Source organism: Myotis yumanensis, unplaced genomic scaffold (genome assembly GCF_028538775.1).
Source record: "Myotis yumanensis isolate MYYU_CA2020_CCGP unplaced genomic scaffold, mMyoYum1.0.hap1 SCAF_13, whole genome shotgun sequence".
Taxonomy (NCBI): Eukaryota; Metazoa; Chordata; class Mammalia; order Chiroptera; family Vespertilionidae; genus Myotis; species Myotis yumanensis.
Window position 1 is genome coordinate 50,087,231 of NW_027223764.1, and position 17,598 is coordinate 50,104,828.

The 17,598-nt window shown below is 51.9% G+C and overlaps 1 protein-coding gene across 2 annotated transcripts in view; it reads left to right on the plus strand.

The window, feature by feature from the left end:
• Positions 1 to 8,159: 8,159 nt before the first annotated feature.
• TSPAN14 (tetraspanin 14) overlaps positions 8,160 to 17,598 on the plus strand; it is a 56,905-nt gene continuing 47,466 nt past the window's right edge. For both annotated transcript variants that reach the window (XM_070433100.1, XM_070433102.1), the window contains exon 1: positions 8,160 to 8,240. The gene's annotated coding sequence lies outside the window, so the exon portion shown is untranslated. The remainder of the gene's footprint in view (positions 8,241 to 17,598) is intronic.

The following is a 17,598-nucleotide window of genomic DNA, read 5'->3' on the forward strand; positions in this document are numbered from 1 at the left end:
CTCCCATGATTTTTATTATCGTCCATATGCTGCTTTCTCAATATCCACTATCCTCATCTTCCTTCCACACAGGCTCAAGGTCCTAATTTTTTAAAATTTTGCATTTCCTGCCCTAGTTGGTTTGGCTCGGTGGATAGAGTGTCGGCCTGTAGAATGAAGGGTTCTGGGTTCAATTCCGGCCAAGGGCACATGCCCGGGTTGCGGGCTCGATTCCCTATAGGGGGCATGCGGGAGGCAGCTAATCAATGACTCCCTCTCATCATTGATGTTTCTATCTCCCTCTCCCTTCTTCTCTGAAATCAATAAAAAGACATTACAAAAAAATTTGCAGTTCCCAGCCTCCCTTGGATCTAAGGCTTGCCTTGTGACTAGATTTGACAATGGGGCATGAGTAGCCAGTCTGTGGGGATATCTGGGAAAGTGTTGCTTTCCACTAAAAGGTGCTGCTCCTTCATCCTTTTTTGCATGTTCTGTCCGTCTGGAATGCAGGTGGGAAGCTGGAGCTGGAGCAGCCATTGGATTACCACAAGCTGACTCCTAGGATGAACGCTTCCCAGTGAGGACACCCAGAGCAGACCTACACAATGGACAGGGACTAAATGACATGGTGGAGCTGCTGAGCAGCCCTGCTCTGTTTACCTTTATTATTATTTTTTATTTATTTTTAAAAATCTTTATTGCTGAAAGTATTACATAGGTCCTCCTTTTCTCCCCATTAAACTCTTCCAGCCAGCTCCCGTTGCCCCCACCCAGGCCCTCACTATCCCATTATCCGTGTCCATGGGTTATGCATATATGCATACAAGTTCATTGGTTGATCTCTTCCCACTCACCCTCCCCTCTGAGGTTCAATGGTCTGTTCATGCTTCTGTGTTTCTGGGTCTATTTTTTTTTAAAAATGTTTCTATTGATTTTTTTTTTTAGAGAGAGAGAGAGAGAAAGAGAGTGAGGGAGACATCCATTGGTGGTAATTGAACTTGCAACCTGGGTATGTGCCCTGACCAGGAATCGAATCTGTGACCTTTTGGTGCAAAGGACAACAATCAACCAACTGAGCCACACAGGCCAGGGTTCTGGGTCTATTTTTGATCATCAGTTTATTTGGTTCATTAGATTCCACATATGAGTGAGATCATGTGATACTTATCTTTCTCTGACTGGCTTATTTTGCTCAGTATACTCTCCAGGTCCATCCATGCTGTTGCAAATGGTAAGAGTTCTTTCTTTTTTATTGCCGCGTAGTATTCCATTGTGTAAATGTACCACGGTTTTTTTTATCCATTCATCTGCTGATGGGCACTTAGGCTGTTTCCAAATCTTAGCTATGGTAAATTGTGCTGCTGTGAACATAGGGGTGCATGTAACCTTTCTTTTTTTTAAAAAAATATATATATTTTATTGATTTTTTACAGAGAGGAAGGGAGAGGGATAGAGAGTTAGAAACATCGATGAGAGAGAAACATCGATTAGCTGCCTCCTGCAAACTCCCCACTGGGTATATGCCTGCAACCAAGGTACATGCCCTTGACCGGAATCGAACTGGGGACCCTTGAGTCCGCAGGCCATGCTCTATCCACTGAGCCAAACCGGTTAGGGCACATGTAACCTTTCTGATTGGTGTTTTTCGTTTCTTAGGATATATTCCTAGAAGTGGGATCACTGGGTCAAATGGCAGTTCCATTTTTAATTTTTTTAGGAAACTCCATACTGTTTTCCACAGTGGCTGTACCAGTCTGCATTCCCATCAGCAGTGTAACTGGGGTTCCCTTTTCTCCACATCCTCACCAGCACCTGTGGTTGTTGCGTTGTTGATGACAGCCATTCTGACAGGTGTGAGGTGATATCTCATTGTCGTTTTGATCTGCATCTTTCTTACCTTTAGAGTTTTTGTTATGTCAGAGTTTTTCAATAGCAGCAGAAAACAGCAACAAAAACCATTTGGCTAAAGGCAATGTAGTTGGGCTGCTGTTATAGGAGTTGAACACAAATCTCAAATTTATAGCTTTTGCTTAGATGTCTCTCCTGAACTCCAAACAGCAAACTGGGCTTCCCTCCTCTATTCAGGGACACTTCAAATGGAAGAAGTCCAAGCCGTCACACCTCACCAAACACACACACACACAGACACACAGACACACACACACAGACACACACACACACACAGACACATACACACACAGACACACAGACACACACACACACACACACACACACGGTCACTGGATTCCTTGTCCCAGTGAACAGTATCACTGTCTATGCAGCCAGACGATGATGTCTCCTTATTTCTCATCTTCCTATCCAATTAGTCACCTCCCAATTCTACCTCCTAAATGTTTTTTTAATCTGTTCACCTCTTTCCATTCCCTCATCATCAACTTCCTGAATCATTGCAACTTCCTTCCTAACTATTCTTTACTCCAATCTTGTTCCCTCCAGTCCTAAAGCACAAACGGAACAATTTACTAGTCTGCTTAAACCCTTTCAGTGATTGCTCAGGGCTTAAGGAATAGCAGGCCTACACAGATAAGTCTCTGTGAGGAATTATGTTGCTCCTACACATCCAACTATTTTCTTTGGCATAGGTGTTGCCCTATGTGTCGCAGACCTGGTCCAGCTATGGAATCCTCTCTCCACCACAGTGATTGGTGCAGGAGTGGGCATATGACTGGAGTTAGACCAATCAGAGTCTTTCCTTGGAAGTTAGAGGATAGAGTTATTCAGTCCCATCTCTTACATGGGGTAAACTTGGAGTGTTAGGAGAGACAGAGAGAGGGGCTCCTGGTCGGGGTAACCTGTATGATCAGACCCCTAGTTTCCTGAGTCACTCTGCTTCCAAGTTCTTTTGATTCTGTGAGTGACGTGAGTATCCTTCCAGCAATCTCCCCTCCTTTGGCCTAAGCTAGTTGGAGTGGGATTTTCTTACTTGCAATCTAAATACTCTGACTGATGGGAAGATCCTGGGTAGTTTGGCCTTAATAAGGCATCAATCCCAGATAACAAATAGAGTTCCTTACAGCTTACCTGATGTTTTATAAACATTCTTTCATTTGATTCTTACTAGAAGTTTGTGAGGTGGGTTTTACTATTATCTTAACTTTATAGGTAAGACAACTAAGGCTCAAAGATGTAAAGTGTTTTGCTTAAGATTAAGAGGCTGAGAATTAGGAGAGGGTAAACAGCAAGTCCTTCTAATCAAGCTCCTCCCCCCCCCCCCCCAACCCCCACCCTTGGCCAGAGGTGCTGCAGAGTGGAGCCCAGGATGAGTAAGAGCAGCGCTGGGAAGGGACCAGACCGGGACCAGGACAGAGGGTAAGGAGGAAGTCAGAGGAAGATAAAGGCCAAGCTCCTCCATTTAAAATTTTACTTATAGTCTGGCTGGCATGGCTTAGTAGTTGAGCATCGACCTATGAACCAGGAGGTCACAGTTCGATCCAGGTCAGGACACATGCCCAGGTTGCTGGCTCGATCCCCAGTGTTGGGTGTGCAGGAGGCAGCTGATCAATGATTCTCTCTAATCATTGATGTTTCTATCTCTCTCTCCCTCTCCCTTCCTCTCTGAAATCAATAAAAATATATTAAAAAATAAATTAAAAAGATAAAATTTTATTTATAGCCAACTCCAGGTCCAGGAAAAATGGAAGAAACTCTCAGTTTCTTCCTTTTCCTCCTTCCTGTGCTGTTTTTTGTTCCCATAACCCACACCTCAGGCTTGCAATCTGCACTACAATTCAGCTACATTCTTATCAATTACAATTCTAGGGGCTAGCCTGGAAACTACGTCGCCACTGTAATATAGCCCTTTTAGTTGGGGCTGTCCATAGCTCACTCCTCTTCCATTTTTTAATAAAGGAAAATAAAATGGACCTGCTCTGCTTTGAATATCCCTGATGCTCTCTGAAGTCTCCCCTCCCCCTCCGTGCTGTAAAAATGGGTCAGGTAAAGCTTAGTGGGTCGCATATGGCAGCTGGGAATGGTAGGCAGGTGTCACAAGTGACTGTGAAGTGAGGCCTGATTGGAAGTGGGGTGGAGGCCATGCTGGCTTTCTGGGCATTTCCCTCACCCTCTTCATGCCTGTGGCAGTATGGACACCTGATCGAGAATGGAGCTATCTCAGGCTGGCAAGACCTCCAACATCACCTAGTTCATGATTCACAAAATTGGCTTTCCCCTCTCCTTCCTTGTTCTAAGCTCACGACTCCTTCACATCCAGGAGTCAGTAGAAATCATCAGGTGTGAATGATCATCTTTCCAACCCCAACCTTTACTGCAGACATCTCTGCCTCCATCCTCCCTTCCTTAGTAATACGGAGGTACCTCTCCATCACAGGTGTCCTCTCCCTTAGTGCTCACACCTCATCTCCTTTCTCCCTTTCTTCAGAATCATCACTCCTGCTTTCTCTCCTATCCCTCTGCAACCCTGGTCTAGTAATCTCCACTTTTAACAAAACCCTCTGTATTCTAACAAAAATAAGCATAGAAAACAAAGGATTAAACAAGACATAAATTTCTTTTATATACAAAGTCAAGAGGTAGGTAGCCCAGAGCAGGTAGGCTGGTTCCCTACCCACAAGGAACCAGATATAGACTAACTAGTTCCACTGACATCCTGAACCATGGCTTCCATTCAAAGTCTAATGTGGCCACCTGAGCCCCAGCTACATACTTAATATTCCAGTGAACAGGAAAGAGCAATGGCTGAAGAAAACACACCATTGCCGTTTCAAGCTAGTTCTCAGAAGTTGTACATGGACACATCCACTTACCTCCTGTTGGCTGGAAATGAGCCATATGACCATACCTAGCTGCAAAGGAGTCCGAGAAACTTGCTTTTATTCTGGGAAGACATGTGGCCAGCTAGAATTTGAAATTCTATGCTTAAGGAAAAGAGGGAGAATGGCTATTAGGGTCATTTAGCAATTTCTGCCAAACCTTCTGATTCCATATCCTTTTCTAGAACCCTCCCTGTTCCCTGTTAGACAACTTGTGCAAACACGATAGCTCTACAAGGTCTGGCTCCCACCCCTCTACTCCAGGGACACTGCCCTTATCATGTTCACTACTTTCACATAGCAAGTCAATGGCTCCTTCCCTGTCAGTCATCTTACCTGATCTCTAAGTAGCATCTAACACAGCTGACCATTGCTTTCTGGAAACACTTTCCTTTCTCAGTTTCTGGGACACAGCTCTCTCCTGGTCCTCCTCTTGCCTCCCTGGCCTCTCTTTCTCAGTCTTCTTTCCTGCTCTGGCTCCTTTGTCTGACTGCTCTGAGTTCTTCTTGAACCCTCTCCCTTTCTGTATCTACTAGAGGGCCGGTGCATGAAATTCGTGCACTGGGTGGGAATCCCCTCAGCCCAGCCTGCACCCTCTGGCAGTCTGGGAGCCCTCAGGGGATGTCCGACTGACGGCTTAGGCTTGCTCCCTGTACATCAGTTGGACATCCTTTGTGCTGCTGTGGAGGTGGGAGAGGCTTCTGTCACTGCTGCTGAGCTTGCCAGCTATGAACTAGGCTCCTGACTGAGTGGTGCTATCCCTGTGGGAGCACACTGACCACCAGGGGGCAGCTCCTAAATCAAGAGTCTGCCCCCTGGTGGTCAGTACACGTCATAGTGACGGGTCGTTCCGCTGTTCGGTCGATTTGCATATTAGCCTTTTATTATATAAAGGATCTCCTCACCCTAGGTCAGTGGTCGGCAAACTGTGACTCTCGAGCCACATGTGGCTCTTTGGCCCCTTGAGTGTGGCTCTTCCACAAAATACACGTGTGGGCGCACACATACAGTGCGATTGAAACTCCGTGGCCCATGTGCAGAAGTCGGTATTTTGTGGAAGAGCCACACTCAAGGGGCCAAAGAGCCACATGTGGCTCGTGAGCCGCAGTTTGCCGACCACTGCCCTAGGTGATCTCAGATCCTATGGCTTTCATTGTCTAAGATGACGCCTCCCAAAGTCTCACCTCCAGCCAGGCATCTCTTCTGAGCTTCCAGTGACTGGACAATCAAATGGGATCTCTGACAGGCACCTCAAACTCAACAGAGCGAAAACAGAATTCTTAATGTTCCTTTCTGAGATGTAGTCTCTTTCCTCCAGGCTACCCCATCCAACAAATGAGGCACTGTCCATTCATTTATTACAGCCAGAAACTTGGAAGTTATCTTTGGTTTTCCCATGCCCCGCCCCCCCCATTCATCCTATCAATGTGTCCTGTCAAGTCTATGTCCAAAATAGCATCTCTCAACTAATGATCATAGTGTGGCCACCACTTCAGTCCAAACCACTATCATCTTTGGCCTGGAAGGCCACAACAATCTGTCTCCTTCCTTTTATTTCAGCCTGCCACCCACCCAATTTACTCTTCACACAGCGGTAAACGTTAGTCTCTGTGTAAAACCCTTCAGTGGTTTAATGACAAGTCTCCATTCCTTGACACAGTCTTGTATGCCCTGGCCCCTGCCTGCCTCCCCACATCATCCCGATTCTCTTTCCTAGGCTGGCTATTCTAGTCACATTGACTTTCCTTCAGCTCCTTGACACATCCAAAGCTTACCTTTTTCCGGGCCTCAGCACATACTGACCTCTACCTGGAATGTCTCTGCCGGCTTTTCCCAAGGCTCTCTCCTCATTCTTTTGACTTCAAATTTAGCATCACCTCCTCAAAGAAACTTTCCCCGGCAGCTCCATCTAAAGTACTAGTAGCTCTTATTCTCTTTCCCAGACCCTTGCTTTTGCCCCAGCATTTACTTCAACTTGCAATTATTTGTCTTTCCTACTAACAATAAGCTTTATGGAGCAAGAGGCCTCAGCAGTCTTGTTTATTGCTGTATCCCCCATCATCAAAACAGACCTGGCCCAGATCAGGCACTCAATCTAGCACTCATTATCTGCTGACATGAGTGAGTGGATAGGTTCCCCAAGGGGGTCCCTGAGCTATGTAGGATGTCACAGACAGGGTGCAGCCTTAATAATAATAATCTATAATAATAATAATCATAATAATCTATAATAAACTAGTCTATAATAAAAGCATACTATGCTAATTAGACCAGACGTCCTTCTGGACGAAGCTGGGGCTGTGAGGGAAGCCTGGGTCCCGGGTGCCAGAAGGAAGCCGGTGCTGGGGGGCGGGGGGGGGGGGGCGAGGGGGGGGGAGGGAGGCCTACTCTTGTACGAAATTCGTGCATCGGGCCTCTAGTAATAATACTAAACACACACAAAAAACTGGCAATGGACTGAATAATCTCCTTTTCAAGATATCCTCTTTACATTGACTTAATTAACCTGCTGGTTGCTTGTACTAGAATGTGGTGGAACCAGTTTTAATAGACCTATATTTTCTGTTGCCCAACAGAGCAAACCACCTCTCCCTCTTCCCCCCGATAGTGTAAGAGTCATAGTGATCTGGTGCCTCATGTTACAGGTGGGCTAAGACCAGAACCCAGCCGGCAGTGTGAATACTCTTCCTCCCAGACGGTTCCTGCAATGGCACTCCTCCTGCCTCCAGAATCCTCCCAGCCACCACTTAGGAATGGAGGTGAGGAACAAATCTCAGCAGGCATCCAAAGAAAGATAGGTATTTTTAGCCCCAAGGCCAAAAGCCGGAGGGAGTCTTTACTGCCCAGTTTGCAAAGAAATAAAAAATGTTAATTTATTACCCTTTTCTTGAAGCCTGCCGCCCCACCCCTGCCCTTCCAGGCCCGGAAGGATTGCCAATACAGCCATCTTTCTGATTCCGCGCCCACCTCTAACCGGCCACCCCCGCACTCCTCGAGATGTGGCCGCCCTCCGCCCCCCCCACCCCCCATCGCGCTTTTCCGAGGCTCGGGTCGGTCCGGATCGGAGGCGGGGCCCGAAAGGCCACCGCGCAACACACCTCGGCCGAGCGCTCGCGGGGGCGGGTTCCCGGTGCGCAGCGCCACCACTAGCCCGCCCCCGGCCCCGGCCCCGCCCCGAGCAGCACCAGGGGCGGCCCGGGACGGCCCACCGCCTCCGCCGGCGCGCGGGCGGGGGAGGGGCGAGCGGCGGGCGCGGAGGGCGGGGCTGGGGCGGGCGGGGCGCGCGAGGCGCACTGGGCGGCGCCGGGAAGTGGCGCCCCCTCCGCCACCGCGCCCCCGGCCCCGCCCTCCGCGCCCCGCCCCGCGCTCGGCCGGCCGGAGTCGCGCCCTCCCGCCCCGCGCCGCCGAACTTGCTCCAACTTCCTCGGCCGAGCCCGGCCCCGCCGCTGCCGCCGTCGCCGCCGCGCCCGGGTGAGTAGCGCGCCGAGCCCCGCGGGAGCGTCGGGCCCTGCCCCCCTCATTGTCTGAGGCCGACCCTCCGGGGACGCGGGCTGCTCCCCAGGTCGGGCTCGGTCCCTGGGGTTCCCTCGCTCCTGCTCGGGCGGCCCTGCGGGCGGCGCTGGCTTTGTTCGCCCCGATCGCCCGCGAGGGGCTGGAGGCCTGGCCCGGACCCCGCGGAGACGAACTCGGGCGCCGGGCGGAGTGAGCCACCGCGGGCCCCCGGCTGGCAGCCGGGGTTCGGTCGCCGTCGCCCTTTCCGCGTTTCCGGACGGGCGCGCGCCGGCCCGGCTGGTGAGGGTGGAGGGGGGGCTGGACCGCGCGCTCCGGGTCTGCCCGGGTCCCAGCTGCGAGCCCTGGGTGGGCGCTCCTTTGGCCGCTCACGGACCTCGGCCGCGCCGCTAGGGCCAGGCGTGGAGGGTGGCAGGGACCTGGGAGGGCCGTCCCCCTCCTCCCCCGCCCCGCCGTGGGTGCCACAAGTCGCCCAACGCGGGGGTGCGCACCACTCTGCCTGGCACGGGCTTGGAGTTTGAGTAGGTGGTGACCCAGCTTCTCCGTGTTGGTCGTTTGGGGTTGTGCCTGGGAGTGAAGTCCGACTCCTGACCTAACTGGAGCTTCGGTCGAGTTGGGTCTGTGGCTACTGAGTTGGCTCGGAAGGGAAGGGATGCCGGTGGCTAGAAAGTGTGTGTGTGTGTGTATGTGTGTGTGTACACACACACACTTTGGCTCTGGAACCGCTGGGACACGTATCTCCGGGAAGTGAAGTTGGTCTCTGGCTAGGAGCAGTCATGCTGGGTGTGTGTAGGGGCCTGGCTGGGTGGGTTGGCCGAGAGCAGTTGTCCGCCCTGGTGCTGGCCTGGTAGCTAGCTGGCTGTCCAGTGCCATGAACGCACTGCATTGGAGCCTCTGTGGGTGCCCTCTCTCCTGTGGTCTGCTCCCTAGGGGTCTTCTCCCTTCAGAGATGGGGCTGCCCTGGGGCTGATAAGAGTGGGTTGAGCTGTCTGTCAAATCCTCAAAAGTAGCCTTCCCCCTCCCTCTTGACCTCAAAGTAGGGGAATTTAGTGCCTGCTGAGTGCGAGGGCCACCTTTCCCTATTTGTGAAGAGACCTGGGGCCTAGGCCATCAGAGCACCCCCCAGCACCCTCACATCCCCTCTACATTCAGCCAGCCCTGAGGTGCCTTTCCCTTTAGGGATCCTCCTGGGCCCTGCCACTCTCAGAATGAGGCTCATGTTCTTCCATCACCGACTGATCTGCTCTTCTGGCGTCTCTGCCAGCTGTCACCGAGTTTCGTCCCAAGCTGAGGATCCATAAGGTCTGGAAACAGGCCTTGGAAGCCCAGACTACCAATGTGGTTTCCCTCTTACTGCGTCATCCTTTGTTGCACCCCACTTTCAGATCTATTCATCCCCACATCTCTGAACCCCACTGCTGGGTCACCAGAGGTGATCATCGATCTGTTTCACAAAGCATGATTGAGACTGTGGGGGCCAGGGGGCCAGGAGCTATTGTAAGCACTGTTCCAGGCCCACAACTGCCTGCTGGCTGTAAGCTCCGTGTGGTCTTAGAGCCCAGGCTGGACATGGAGTCGGTGCTCATAGTGTGGATCTCAGCTTGGGTTCAGCTTCGCAGCAGCTTCCAGGCCAACAGGAGTTCAGGCCACTGCTGCTCTGGAGGCCTGTGGCTGCCTCTAGAAAGAAGGAGCATGGGAAGGGGGGGTGGGCGGGTGCAGAAGGGTTGGCTGCCCAGGAAGTTCCCCTTTTATCTGAACACCTGTGCCAGTCGCTCAGGACAGGTGAGGGTGCCTCTCTTCCCATGTTTGGGAGTGGGAGGGCAAAGCTCATGCTCTTTGTGGGAGGGGAGGGGGCCACTGTGCCTGTCTGTGGTGGGGGTGAACTCCCCCCCGAAGGCCAGGGAGCAGGGAGTGCAGGGAGCCCTGGGTTCTGGAACATCTCCTGAGGTCTAATGCTAGGCTACCAGGTCTTGAGATTTGACTTGTTGCTTGTTTAACTTTGAGGTAGAATTCAGGTTGGCAGTGCCTACGGAGTGCCATTGTGCCAGTCCAGGGAAACCTCTGCTGGGTTTAAAATCTCGTGGAGATCATGGACAAGCTTACAGCAATTATGTGGAAGGTTTAGCGTTTAGTCATAGTGAGTTTCTTGAGACTTATACCAAGCACCATCCCAGAAACTTCACTTGTATTAACTCACTTCATTCTTGAAAACACAGAGTACGGTAGATAATGTGAATGCCCCGTTTTACAGACCAGAGAGGTGACAGTGTGAGCTGGGTTTCCTCATTTCTAATCTAGATACTGCTGTCTTCTCGGAAGTGATTAAAGTTGATTACTACACTGAATAAGCCTGGCCCACCCCGGGACTAGTAAGTCTAGTGCAGGTTGCCCTTATATCCCCTGCTTCTGAGAGGGCACATAGCAGGTACCCCTGAAACCCTGCTGATTGGCGATAGAGTTTTTTTCTCGCATACTGGGGGGCTGGGGAAAGGGAAGACGTGCGCTGCACAGAAAGTTGGCGAGTGTCTGTGACTGTCTAGATAGGTCAGGGTTTACTGTGGTATCAGTCCTCAAATTTCAGGGGCTTAAAGCAACAGAGGATTATTTCTTGCTCACACCACACCTATTGCATATCTGCTTTATGTTCTCGCTGTGGGACCCATGTGGATTAATTGAAACATTCCTATCCACATGGACAGAAGGACAGAGAGAACGCTGAATCTCATTCAAGTCCTTAAACCTTCCACCTAGAAGTGGCATTTCAGTGCCCAAAGCAGTCACATGGCTCTACTTAACCTACAAAATGGGGAGGGGAAGAGGATTGAAAACATTTGGTGAGTAGCATGAATGCTGCCATCTGCCTACCACTGTGCCTTCCACTGGGACTTCTTCCTGAGGTCCATGTGTTACATGTTCCTGTGTCATCAGGAACATGGATCATGAATTAATCAAGAAATATTGTTTAGGTCAAAGAGGAATTGAGGTGCCACATTTGAACAGCAGAGATGTGGTGGACAAGAATGTATGTTAGGGTACTGAGAGATAGTGTGCAGAGGCAGCTTGCTCCTGGGCCCTGGGTGTAAGTTACTTGAGTTCTTAGGGTCGTCAAGTTCCTTGGGTTATCTTGTATTCATTCATTCATTCATTCATTCATTCATTTGTGGGCCCAAGGACTAGTGGTGTGTCCCGGGCCAGGAATTCTTAACAAGCAGGTGCTCAGCTCCTAGCCTGGGGCTGTGAACTGGGATGAGGATCCCTGTTCCTTGGTGGCCTTTAAAGAGTGAGATTAATGCCCCTGGGAAGGGAAGCAGGCTCCTGTTCCCCTCCCTGCCCTGGCACATCAGACCTTGGACTTCCCTGTGCTCTACTTGTATGTGGCCATGAGGGGCCTTTCCTAGAAGCAGGAGCATGAAGAGGCACCCCTATGGCTTTGCCCTTCCACTTCCACTTCTGGGTCTGGGCCTGGGCTTGCAGGCCTAGGGGTGCGGAAAGGAGGGGTGGTAAGGTTACAGAGGATGGAGTCACATGGAGAACAGGCTGGCGTGCAGGGCTCGTACTCTGGCTTGTAGAAGGGGGTTGAACCCCTTTGTTAATTGCATTTTTCATTTGGATCACCTTTGCGGGTAGTAAGGAGCTGGCCACGCTCTGGACCTTGCTTTTGTGCTTTGTCACTGCTTGGTGCCATCCAGCAGGGCCCGGAAACGCTGGTGGAATGGTGAGGCCTCAGGTACTTCTGTGCCGTGGGCTACTCAGTATCCTTATATTTCCTTTTCTCTCAGGGGCTCTGTTTTGTCATCTGGAATAGAGGGAGAGGTGATGGTTGTCTAAACAGTGGACCCATTCTTGGTTGGTCATCGGAGTCCCCAGGAGACTATGTAGAGCAGGGCTTTGAGAATCTTTGGTCTAGGTCAGTGGTCGACAAACTGGGGCTCGAGAGCCACATGCGGCTCTTTGGCCCCTTGAGTGTGGCTCTTCCACAAAATACCGACTTCTGCCCATGGGCCACAAAGTTTCAATTGCACTATACGTGCGCGCCCGCACGTGGTATTTTGTGGAAGAGGCACACTCAAGGGGCCAAAGAGCCGCATGTGGCTCGTGAGCCGCAGTTTGCCGACCACTGGTCTAGGTGAAAACCAGCATTGCTGGTTTGTCTTAGCTTCCATGATAGCAGAGTCCTCTCTGGCCGAATGGTGTGGGGCACTCATTGTCTCCACATCCATTTCCTCCCTTAACACCATATTTAGTTTGGTGTCTGATGAAGCAAGGGTGGCTGTGCTGGCGCAAAATAGGACCTGCTGCGGAAGTGTTCCGCGCCTCGGCCAATGGCACGTGAAGATGAATAACACTGCTCTCTTGTAGAGTGGATAGTGGTGAGGCAGCTTTTGAGCTGTATCTACTTTCTGGCCGAGTGACCTAGGTAAGCCTTTGATTTTTATTTACTTTTCCTCCTGGACTTGGTTTTCTCATCTGTAAAGTGGGAGGAATCTGCCCTTTCTGCCTCTCTTGGGGTCACTGTGAAGCAGAGGCATGCCCTTCAGGTTTGAGAAGAAGAAAGTGGAGCCCTGGGTTAGGCCTGGCACTGGGACTGCTGCCGCCCCACTTGCCGACTCAGCAGCGTGCTCACCAGCAGCTGATTTGGAAACCCCACTTCCTCTACTCTTGGGCTGGGTGGGCTTAGGGGGTTGGGCCAGGCTGGGCAGTGCTCTGGTCTTCAGTGGTTCTCAACCTTCTGGCCCTTTAAATACATTTCCTCATGTTGTGACCCAAACATAAAATTATTTTTGTTGCTACTTCATAACTGTAATGTTGCTACTGTTATGAAATGTAATGTAAATATCTGATATGCAGGATGGTCTTAGGCGACCCCTGTGAAAGGGTCGTTCAACCGCCAAAGGGGTCGCGACCCACAGGTTGAGAACCGCTGTCTTAGAGGCAGTAGGCCTGGTATTCTGAGCTTCAGCGGGTCTGGGCAGGCTGGAGTTAAAACTTCACTTCTTGAGGTCTGTTCTGCCTCCCTGAGCAGCCGGGGAGAGCCCTGGCGTCCATCAGCCACTTAGCTGAAGGGACCGACTCCTCCCTCCGTGGGCTCTGTCAGCCTGGGCTGAGTGGCTGAGAGCCAGTGGCTCTAAAGTGGCCTCTGGGATCCTGGGTAACAGGTGAGTTCCTGGTGTCACCTCAGACGCGGTGTCCCTGGAATTTGGGAGAGCTGAGGCTGGGCTTTCCTGTTCTAGTAAGGCTTGGGAGGGGCAGGCCAGGGCAAGGGGCCGGGCAGGAGGGGATCAGAGGAGAGATTTGGTGAACCTCCTCCCTGGGTTTTCCCTGTGTACCAGCTAATGGAGCCTGTGCTGGTCTACTCTGCAGAGCCCAGAAAGCATCTGTAAAGAGGCTTTGAGGACTTCCTAATCCTAAAACCCCAAAGAGGGGCCCTCACAGCAGACAGAATTAAATGAGAGTCCCCTTAATCTCTTTCATCTATAGCTTGGGGTCTGAACGGTGAGCCAGGGAGGGCAGAGGGAGCAGCTTATCCAGGACAAAGACCCAAGGTGTGGGGTGAGGGGCCTGCACTTATAGCATTAGAAACCCGCAGGCCACCTCAGGACACCTGGGATTATTGGAAAGCGGCAAGTGGAAATAAGCAAGTGAAAACCTTAGCTTCAGATTTGGGCCTCACACACCTACTGCAGCAGAGCCGCTGTGATGTGACTTTCCTCAGCAGGAGTATTTTTTTAAAATATATTTTTATTGATTTCAGAGAGGAAGAGAGAGAGAGAAACATCAGTGATGAGAGAGAATCATTGATCGGCTGCCTCCTGCACACCCTCCACTGGGGATCGAGCCCGCAACCCGGGCATGAGCCCTTGACCGGACCGGAATCGAACCCGGGACCCTTCAGTCCGCTGGCCGAAGTTCTATCCACCGAGCCAAACCAGCCAGGGCAGCAGGAGTGTTTTGATCCCCAACCTGGACCCTGTTCCCTCTGTGCCTCCCCGCTTACACCAGCTGTGCCAAGGAGAGGCCCTGGTTGCCCACTGAAGGACCGTGGCCGGAAAGAGACCCCGTTTCCTCTCCAGGTGACCCCCCTAGAGTCTGGCTGGCCTGTGGATTGGATGTCTGGTTTCAGCCCCTCACCCCTTGGCCAGGGAGACAGGGTTTGTCACTAAGGCTTGGTGGGGAGGCCAGCCCCAGCCCAGGTGGTTCTTAAACTCTGGGTGAGGGGTTCAGGAAGACTTGGAGCTCCATATGATTAAAAAAACAATTATTATGACACTTGGTAAAACAATAAGGCAGACTTTATTAAGGACGATTGTGACATGTTTAAGGGCTACTACAATGGGGTTTTGTAGTGGAGAGAGATTGGGCTCATCCTCAAGTATAACAAACAAAAGTGGGAATTTATAGCCAAGGAGCAGAGTGGGACGGGTCAATGGATGGAGATTTCTGAGAGGGTAATTCTCTGCTAACTGACCCAACAGGATTCTTGCCTATTCAACCTAATAGGCAGGCCAGGGATTACCTGGGGCATATGCCATGAGGAAGAGGAGAAATTTCGTCAGAACGGAGGGTGATCAGAATGGAGGGTGGGAGGTCCTGGCTAAACTGACTTAGCAGGATTTTTGCTAAGAACTGGACTCTGCCAGGACTCTGCCCCTAAGGTCGGCCTAGTCGAGCAGAGGGCTCAGAAGTGCCCGCCTAAAGTTAGGTCAAGGAGAGACTCAGCATGTGGAGGCTAGCTGCGCCGGCCTTCAGTGTCGCCCAGGGCTCGGCCACTGACCTGAGCCCATCACCACCACACTTGTCCCCCAGGAGTGGTCTCCTTTCTGGGCATCACCCCCTGTTTCTGGAAACCTTTGTCCTTTTCCACATCTGCTAGCTCCTTGTCCCTTGGCTCCCTCACTCTGCTGGCGGACTGCCCCTCTGCACCCAGGAATCTGAGTGGGCCTGGGGTCTTGGTTCCCTGGGGCCCGTCGGCGCTGGCTCCCGCTGCCAGATCTGTTGCCAGACCACAGCCACTTGAGTCTGGACAACCCTCCCTGCTTGACCCTCCTTCCTTGGCCTCTGTACCTTGTGTTTCCTGCTCTCCCTATTCTGGGCAAACCTGTCTGACAACTTTATGGATCTCTCCCTCTCCCACCCCCAGGGACTCATTGTCTCATTTGTCTGAGCGAGAGCCCAGGAAGATCTTCTCCCCCTGCCTGGACTGTGCCCTGCAGGGGCCTTCTGGCCGGATACCCCTCTTCCTTCCCCTGTCGGAGGCCTTGTGATCCCTGCCCCGGCCAACCTCCTTCCTCCCCCTCCACGCCTGAGGCTCCTCCTGGCTCTCTGCCCCTCCTCTCCTTGGCCAGACCTGCACAGTTGACCCTGTTTGGTGTGTCTTCTGCTCCTGTCTCAACAGCCAGCTTTTTAGGAACCTGTTGTGAGGAAAAAGGGTGTGTGAAGAAAGCCTGTTGGCTGTGGGTGGGGCCCTTCCCGATTTCCCAAAGGGTTCACTGGCTTCAGCTCCTGCAGGGCACAGTGGTGGTAACAGAAGCTCGCTCTGTGCGGCCGTCCTGCCTGCCAGTCATTTTCTGCTGTCCCAGCTGCTTCCTGTGAAATACTAGTAATGCTATAAACTCAGATAAGTTTGTGAGGGTGCATGGCAATAAAAGAGTTGGTGTTAGTGGTGGCTATTCATTCCCAAGGGAGCAAGGGGGAGGGAGTGGCATGTTCCCAGGTACAGGGCTGGGGTGGGCAGGCCCGCAGCTCTCTGTGGGAAGACGGGTGCCACCTGAAGTTGCAGGATTTGGTTTGTTGAGCATCAGCGCCCGCCTGGGTGTGGAGCCCTGCCCACTCACGCGGGAAGAAGGTTGGGGGGGGGGGGGGGCGCTGGTCTCGGTCTGATGGAGGGTTGTAGGATTCTGTGCACGAGCTGCTGAGGGTTTTGCACGGCAGTGGACCTGGTGTGTGATGGGGGTGGAACTTATTCCCAGCAGCCGAGGTCTGAGGGCTCCAAGTGCCAGTGTGATTCTACTTGTGAAATCTCATTTGTGCTTCTTAATTTGGGGGTTACTTATTGAACACTGAGCAGTCGCCAGAAAGCATCTTACAAGATAGGTGAGCCAAACACATACTTTCTTTCTTTCCAGTCTCTGTCTCTGTGGCCGGGGCAGTCTGTGAGCCTGAGGTCATAGACCTTAGTGCCCACTCGGGTGACCTGGCTGGGCGGGGTGGGGTGTGGGGGGGAGGGGGGGAGAGACAGAGGAGTTCTGCTAGGTAGAAAGAGCTCCACTCTCACTCCCTGCCCCCCAAATGGCCTCACCCTAGTGGCCAGGCCGGGCCTGGTTCTAGCAGGCATTGTCATAGCCCAGACAAGGGGGCGGGAGACTGGGATGGTTATTGTATTGTTCCTTAGAGGGAAAATCACTTGGAGGAAGTACATCAGTGCTTCTAGTGCAGCGTATTTATTGATGCGCCGGTTAAAGGAAGCTTTCAACAACATACATGCATCCCTTAGTAGGGAATAAATACAAAATCCATCTCAGGACTGCATTCTGCAGCTTCCATTTCCTGAAGGTACATGGATTTCATTGGTTAAGGGATTGGGGTTTTGAGCTGGGATTTTGGAGAAACTGTTTTTAGCCTGCTCTTGGAGTTGGGCCAGGCCTAGAAATCTGTGGAAATAGCTGTCTTTAGCTGCTGAAATTGGGCTGGGCTCAGAACCTTAGGACCTTGAGCCTCCTCCCGACTGGGAGAGCCCTGAGGAGGGTTCCTGCAGAGGCCTGGGTTGCAAAGCCTCCCCACCCCTTGCCCGAACCTGGGAGTCGTACAGTCTCCCCACGGCTCAGGCGCAGATGGTCCTCCGCGTGGAACGACTTCAGCCTTTGTCAGAATCTGTTCTTGGTCTTCCTAGGAAAACCTTCTATTTTGGGACTTGGGGAGGAGTTGTGGGTAGGGAGCTAGTTCGCTCTCTTGAGCTGGTAAGTCTGTTCTGGAGGCTGGTTCTCCCTTTCCGTCCGTCTCCCACCATTCCCTGTTTTGGAGAGACACCAGACACTGCCTGCAGAGAGCTCCAGGTAAAAGTTTTGGTGTCTCCAGCCGTAAACTTAGGGATTTTAAATGTCAATTTAGGTTAACATTTTTATTTAAAAAAGTGAAAATGAGTATTGCACCCCTGACCCCTTCAGTTCTGCTCCCCTGGGGCTCCGCCCCCAGATGCTGGGTGCCTAGTCAAGCGTCTCTGTACGTGGCCCTGGTTTATTCCCTTGCGGGTTTGCTAACTATGCTGGTCTGCACTTACTGGTTTTCACTCTAAAGTTTACGTTGGGGTTGCCCCATTTCAGCA